The sequence below is a fragment of the Mastigoproctus giganteus genome, chromosome 2 (genome assembly GCF_048544385.1).
Source record: "Mastigoproctus giganteus isolate SK-2022 chromosome 2, ASM4854438v1, whole genome shotgun sequence".
In the NCBI taxonomy this organism is placed as follows: domain Eukaryota; kingdom Metazoa; phylum Arthropoda; class Arachnida; order Uropygi; family Thelyphonidae; genus Mastigoproctus; species Mastigoproctus giganteus.
The window spans coordinates 144100535-144106836 of NC_143576.1; positions in this window are offsets into that span (position 1 = coordinate 144100535).

Consider the following 6302-nt stretch of genomic DNA (forward strand, 5'->3'; position numbering starts at 1 on the left):
TTGGCTATATATGATTGATAGGTAGGCATAGCAACATTAGTGACTCTCCACTGAACAGAACAGGGAAACTACTTTGCCATCATGTTTAGACTTCACATACTCTTTAATTTGGTTTATCTTTCCTCGTATGTAAAGGCTCTGCTGGTCTGGCACCATCCTGCTTGATCTTATATACTCAACTTTTTAATATTCTTCAGCAAAGTAATATTAAACACGAGAGAAAAAGTGAATAGTTAATCTTCTGTCCCCCCCCCCCTAAATGGTGACAATTTATGCACAAACACAACCAATGTAAAATTTCATACCTTTTAACAAACGTGCTTTCTCTCCCCATATTCCCTTACTCTGAAGTAACATTAAATCAATTCAGGCAGGCACACTGTACCAGCTTACACAGCTGTAATTAGCAGTAGTTTGTGCTATATTACAAAGCATTGAATGAGCACTAGTGTTAGAAGAAATGGCTCAATTGGTTATTTATTTTTTTCATAGATTATGAAGTATTCCAAAATACGGATACACACACTCTCTAGAAGGTAAGAACTCTGCTCATCTTAATTACAGTTCATATATGTTGGGCTGCATGGCTATGATGGCAGCAAAAATGAAACATGATCTTTTTTATTACATGCAAGAAAAAAAAGTGTGTCATGTTGCTTGTGAATTTCTTAGGAAAGCTGATTTTTTTAAAAATCCTCCACCACAAAAAAAAAAAAAAATATATATATATATATATATATATTTCCCCCCCTCTCTCTCTCAGATAGAGGGAATACATGTGCTTGAAGATGCACTGCAATTGTAGTGAGAAATCACATGTTTTAAATAAATAAAAAAGTGTTTTTGTGTTTATATGCCTGCACAACTATCAGGTCAGAGAACTTTACAATAAACCATGAATACAATTGTTAATTGTACACTGGTGTTCAAAGAAAGTGCATCACCTAGGAATTTCACATTTGTAACCCTTTTTTTGCAATGGTATATGTATATGTTACATTAATGACTAGCAATACAAATAGAAACAAAAGATATTTATTAATAGTTAACGCAAAGCTAAGTAATATTTGACAGGTGCTCTCAAAATATTCCAAAATGAGCATTTGCAACCTTTATACAACAGTTTTGGTAAACACGACAATTATGGCTGAAATGTTATCAGAAGTCCTCAATTTGCTTCAGTTTATCATTTTAAATTGAAACAAAATGAAAAGTTCACCAGGTGCAAACTAATATTTAGTTGAGCCACCTCTGGCCCTGATGACAGCAGCATACCATCGAGGCATTGACAAGATCAATTTCTGAAGATAATCAACTGATAGTTCGTGGTTCCAAACACAAATTATAGCTTTTAAGTTCATGAAGGTTCTTTGGTTTCTTTCTGGCAACTGCAGATTCCACAGTTCTGTATAGGATTTGAGTCTGGGCTGTTTCCTGGCCAGCTAAGAGTTGTAATGGACCGTTCTTCCAACCATTTTTCACCTGTAACAAATGTAAACACATTACTGTTGACCTTCTAATGCAGAAATGAAGCTAAAGTAACTACAGAAGTGCCTACTTACACTTTTCGTCCAATGAAAAGGAACAGAGTCGTCCTTAAAGATGCAGTTACTTGGCAGGTTGAAATGGTCTCTAATGGTTGGCAGCAATTTGCCTTCCAATATAGCCAGGTATCCGTTAGCATTTACGGAACCTTTTATAAACTGCAGGTGACTTATTCCGTGATACGAAATGCACCTCCATATCATTTGGCTAGTAGGGAATTTCACTGTAGACACCATCCAGAACCTTGGTTTTCCAATAAATGTGCTAAGGCTGTTCAAGTGAAGAATGTTGCATATTGTAATTGGCTTGTTTCTAATTCTTTTGCCTACACCAAAGCTCGCAACAATTGTAAAGCGTAGGAAAGAGTAGAAAACTTGCATCTTGTCCGAATGGTAGCCAGGCATTCTGGTCTCTTGGCAAAGCTATTGGCCACAACTTTTGCCCATCTCTGCTCTCACCTCTGTCCAAACCAGATGGTTGTTTTGTCACTTCAGCCAAGGATAATGCTGACTTGCTAGCATCCCATTTTTCTTCCAACTCATGTATTAATCATCTTGGTAAAACACTTCCCACCTTTCCAAACACGCTCCATTCAATGCCTCCTGTGGTCTTCCATCAAAAGGGTGTCAGAAGGATTTTGACAAATCTTGATGCTAAGAAAGTTCCAGGTCCCAATGGCATTTCTCCACTTGTTCTGAAAACCTGTGCTCCTGAATTTACTCCTGCTCTTTGCTGCCTTTTTTTCACTTTCTTATTCCAAAGGTGTTTTTCCTTCTGCTTGGAAATTTGCTCATATCCAGACAATTCCTAAAAAGGGTGACAAAACCCTTCCATAGTCTTTCAAAAGTAATGGAGAAATCAATTAACCGCCAACTCTTAAACTATCTAGAAACCTTCCGTCTGTTCAACGATAGCCAGTATGGATTCCGCCACTGTCGATCCACTGGTGATGTTCTGGCTTATGTTACCCATTTATGGACTAATTCAATGGAAAAGTGCGGTGAAACACAAGCAGTTGCGCTCTTGACATCAAAGACTTTCGATCGAGTTTGGCATAAAGGTCTTCTAAACAAGGTTCCATCTTATGGTTTGCCAACTATTTTTTGTAATTGATTATCCAGTTTTCTCTCTGATCGCTCACTGAGGGTGATGGTAGATGGCTCTATGTCTTCTAACTTCGCCACTAATGCCTGTGTCCCCCCAAGGTTCAGTTCTTTCCCCCATTCTTTTCCTCTTTTATATTAATGACCTTCTTCCATTGACTGGAAATCCTATCCATAGTTTTGCCCTTTCCATTTTGAAAAACCTTGCCTGCTCAATCAGCTTCAACTTCTCGAAAATCTGCTACCAATTCCTTAAATGCCACTCTCCAGGTAATTCTCCAGTGGGGCAAAGACAACTTAGTTGATTTCAATCCTTCTAAAACTCAGTCTTGTCTTATATCTCAAAAAAAAGTTGTTCTGCTCCTATGCTTATCTTTGGTGACACTCCAATTTCTAGGCAAAATGATATATCTCTTTTGGGGATTACCCTGACTTCTAATCTTTCTTGGCACAAGCTCATTACAAATATTGCTTCCTCTGCATCTAAAAAACTTGGTTTTCTCTTTCGCTCTTGGCGTTACTTTTCTTCCAAACAGTTGTTCACTCTGTAGAAATCACAAATCCACCCTATCATGGAATATTGTTCTCACATCTGTGGTGGTGTCCCCAAAACCTCTCTCAGGCTTCTTGATTCCATTCAGAAGAGGGCAGTTAGGTTAATTAATGATTCATCTCTAACAGAGTCTCTCCACTCACTGTCTCAAAGACGTACACTGTCTCTGCTGCATGCCTTTTCTACAGACACTTCCATGGGCACTGTTCTTCTGATTTGGCTTCTATATTCCCGCCCTCTCTTTCAAAACAGTCTGAACATGTGTTGCCACCAGCCAACATCCATTTACTGTCCAACTTCAAACTCACAGAACCAGCTTTTCATCTTCCTCGTTTATTCATTCAACTGCCGTTTTCTGGAACAACCTTCCTTCACACGTATTTCGCGAAAATTACAGTCTAATTACAGTTCAAGTCAACGACTATCTTCTTTTGTCTTCTCAACCTCCAACTCAAGCACGGTACTAAATACTATAGGTTCTAATACCTCTCGTGTTTGGGGTTTACATAAAAAATTTTTAAAAAATAAGGAAAATCATGGCTCTATGCCTTATGAAAATATTTTTATCAATGGCAAATACCATGAGACTGAGGCTGTTGTTATTGGATTTTATTGGCACGTTAGCAACTAAGGCTATAATGAGCCAAGACCAGGTGATATCTAAAAATTTAAATTTCACTGACATAATTAGTTAGGTCACCATGTCAAGATATAAAATAACAAAGGTATAAATTTTAGAAAAGATAAATCAATAAAGAAATAACAATAACATGTAAATTTTAAATACAAGTAAAAACCTTTATTGATTTCAAAAAGCTAAAAATAGCAGACACATGGTCATTATCGGATAAAATCTGACTGTGTGTATACGGCTCAGTCAGATGATTAAAATATGGACAGTCAATTAAAATGTGTCTAATTGATAAAATTGTGCCAAAGGACTCAACACAGGAGGATCATCAGACCTCAGCAAAAATGAATGAGTCAAATGACTATGTCCTATGCGGGTCCGGGCAAGAACAACTTACTCCTTACGATTCCTGCGCAGACTAGACTGCCACGGTTCAATTACAGGCTTTATACGATATAATTTATTCGTAGTCTGTCTATTCCACGAATCCTGCCATTGGGAGTGTATCTTTTGGTGTATTATTTGGCTGTAGTCTGTATAGGGAACTGACAGGCAGCGATTATTACTGGGAATTGCTGATTTGGCTGCGGTGTCAGCCAAATCATTTCCCCTAATCCCAATGTGGCGCCCCAGGGGCTAATCTTGGGGAATAGTGAAAATTGGTGATTATCTTGAGTGATTGTTTAATTTGATTGAATTAAATTTTAGTTGATTGTTACCATTTTGCTGTTTCTATTGTTGCACGAGTTGTAACCTGATTAGCTGCCCTACGTCCTCGGCGTCTGGGGTGGGCGGTTGGGGGTTTACCCCTAGCCGGCTGAACGGGTGTTTTGAGGTAGGAGGTGCAGAGTTGGTCAGGAGTTAATTGCATTTTGTGCCCCCAGGATTGTATTTTAAAGTTTCCTGGGACCCTAACTCGTTTGACTTGAGTAGGGAAAGATTTTAAATTGGTTTGGATAGATTTCCAGACTCTGTTGTTAGTTTAATATTTTGTGAGTTAATATTTTTGAGTTCGGGTCTGTTTAAAACTTTTGGCCGCCAGACTCCTTTATTAAGAGTTGTACTTAGTTGGCTAAATTGCCTTTTAAAAATTTTAATATGGCTAGTAAGAAGTTGAGCGCTGGCTCTCTTCCTTGCGATAGAACAGAAACAGATTCAGGAAGTGAAGACTCAGATGATAGCTCTGAGTATGAACTTGATGAAGAACAGGATAAAAGTGTTGTTGCTGAAAAAGGGAAGTCTAAGGATTCTGTTTCTAAGAAGCAAAAGCAAGTTATGAGAGCAGAGTCAACAAAAACTAAGGTGACTAAGAGCAGTCAGGTGGTTGATTCACCTAGAAGTGCCAAGAGAACTGAAATGTCTGTGGATAATAAGGAGCAGTTGTTTCAAAATATGAAGGTTATACTAGGAAGTATAAAAGAAAGTTCTGAAGATGTAAGTGCTGCAAAAAGACTGAAAAAAGTAGCTGAATCTCGTTCTAATTTGAGAGATATCCTTTTTCAGCGGGAGAATCGAATAACTAGTAAAGTATCAGCTCGAATTTTGGAGCTATGGGATGACCTAGAGATGGTTGTCTTAGAGCTTGATATTAATGCTCGAATAAAGAGGGTTAAAAAGGACACTCAAGGAATTCCTAGAGAATATGCAACTGTAGTAAAAGATAAAGTGGAGAATAAGCCGAAAGTTGCCATTATCTCAACCAAGAATGAGAAACATAAGAGCAGCGAAGATGTGAGAAATGATCTAATAAAGAATGTAAGACCGGTACTTCATGATGTCAAAGTGAGAAATTTAAGGGCTGTTCGTGATAAGAAAGTGGTGATTGAAGTTGAAACAGAAAAAGATCTAGACTTGATTACAAAATGTGTGAAGTTTAAAGAACTTAAATTGAATGCTGAAAAAGTGAAGAAGCAGAATCCGAAGATCTTGATATATGATGTCGAAAAAGACATTGATAGGAAGGAGTTGTTAGAACAGCTATGGTTAAAGAACTTGAAAGATTATGGAATAGAAGAAGACCTGTTTCAAGAAAATCTGGCAGTTATATCTGTGAATAAAGCCAAGAAGAAGAATGTTAATAACTGGATTCTTCAAGTCTCCAGTCCTGTTCATAAGCAGTTAACAAGTGTGGGCAGAGTATTTTTGAATTGGTCCGCTTGTCGAGTTCGTGACATTGTCACCAGTAACTCAATGTTATAAGTGCATGACTTATGGACACATTGCCAAATTCTGTAGGAATGAGGTTTTTTGTGGCTATTGTGCAGCACATGGGCATTCTTTTAAAGATTGCCCGAATAAAGATAAAGTGTCTTGTTGCGTAAATTGCAAGCGCAAGAAAATTGTAAGTGATCATGTTGCAGTAGACCATGCATGTCCAGAGTTTAATAATGCAATGGAATTAAATAAGAAGCGTACTGATTACTATTAGAAGTTAATGACATTATTTTTGTCGATAATATATCTGGATGTC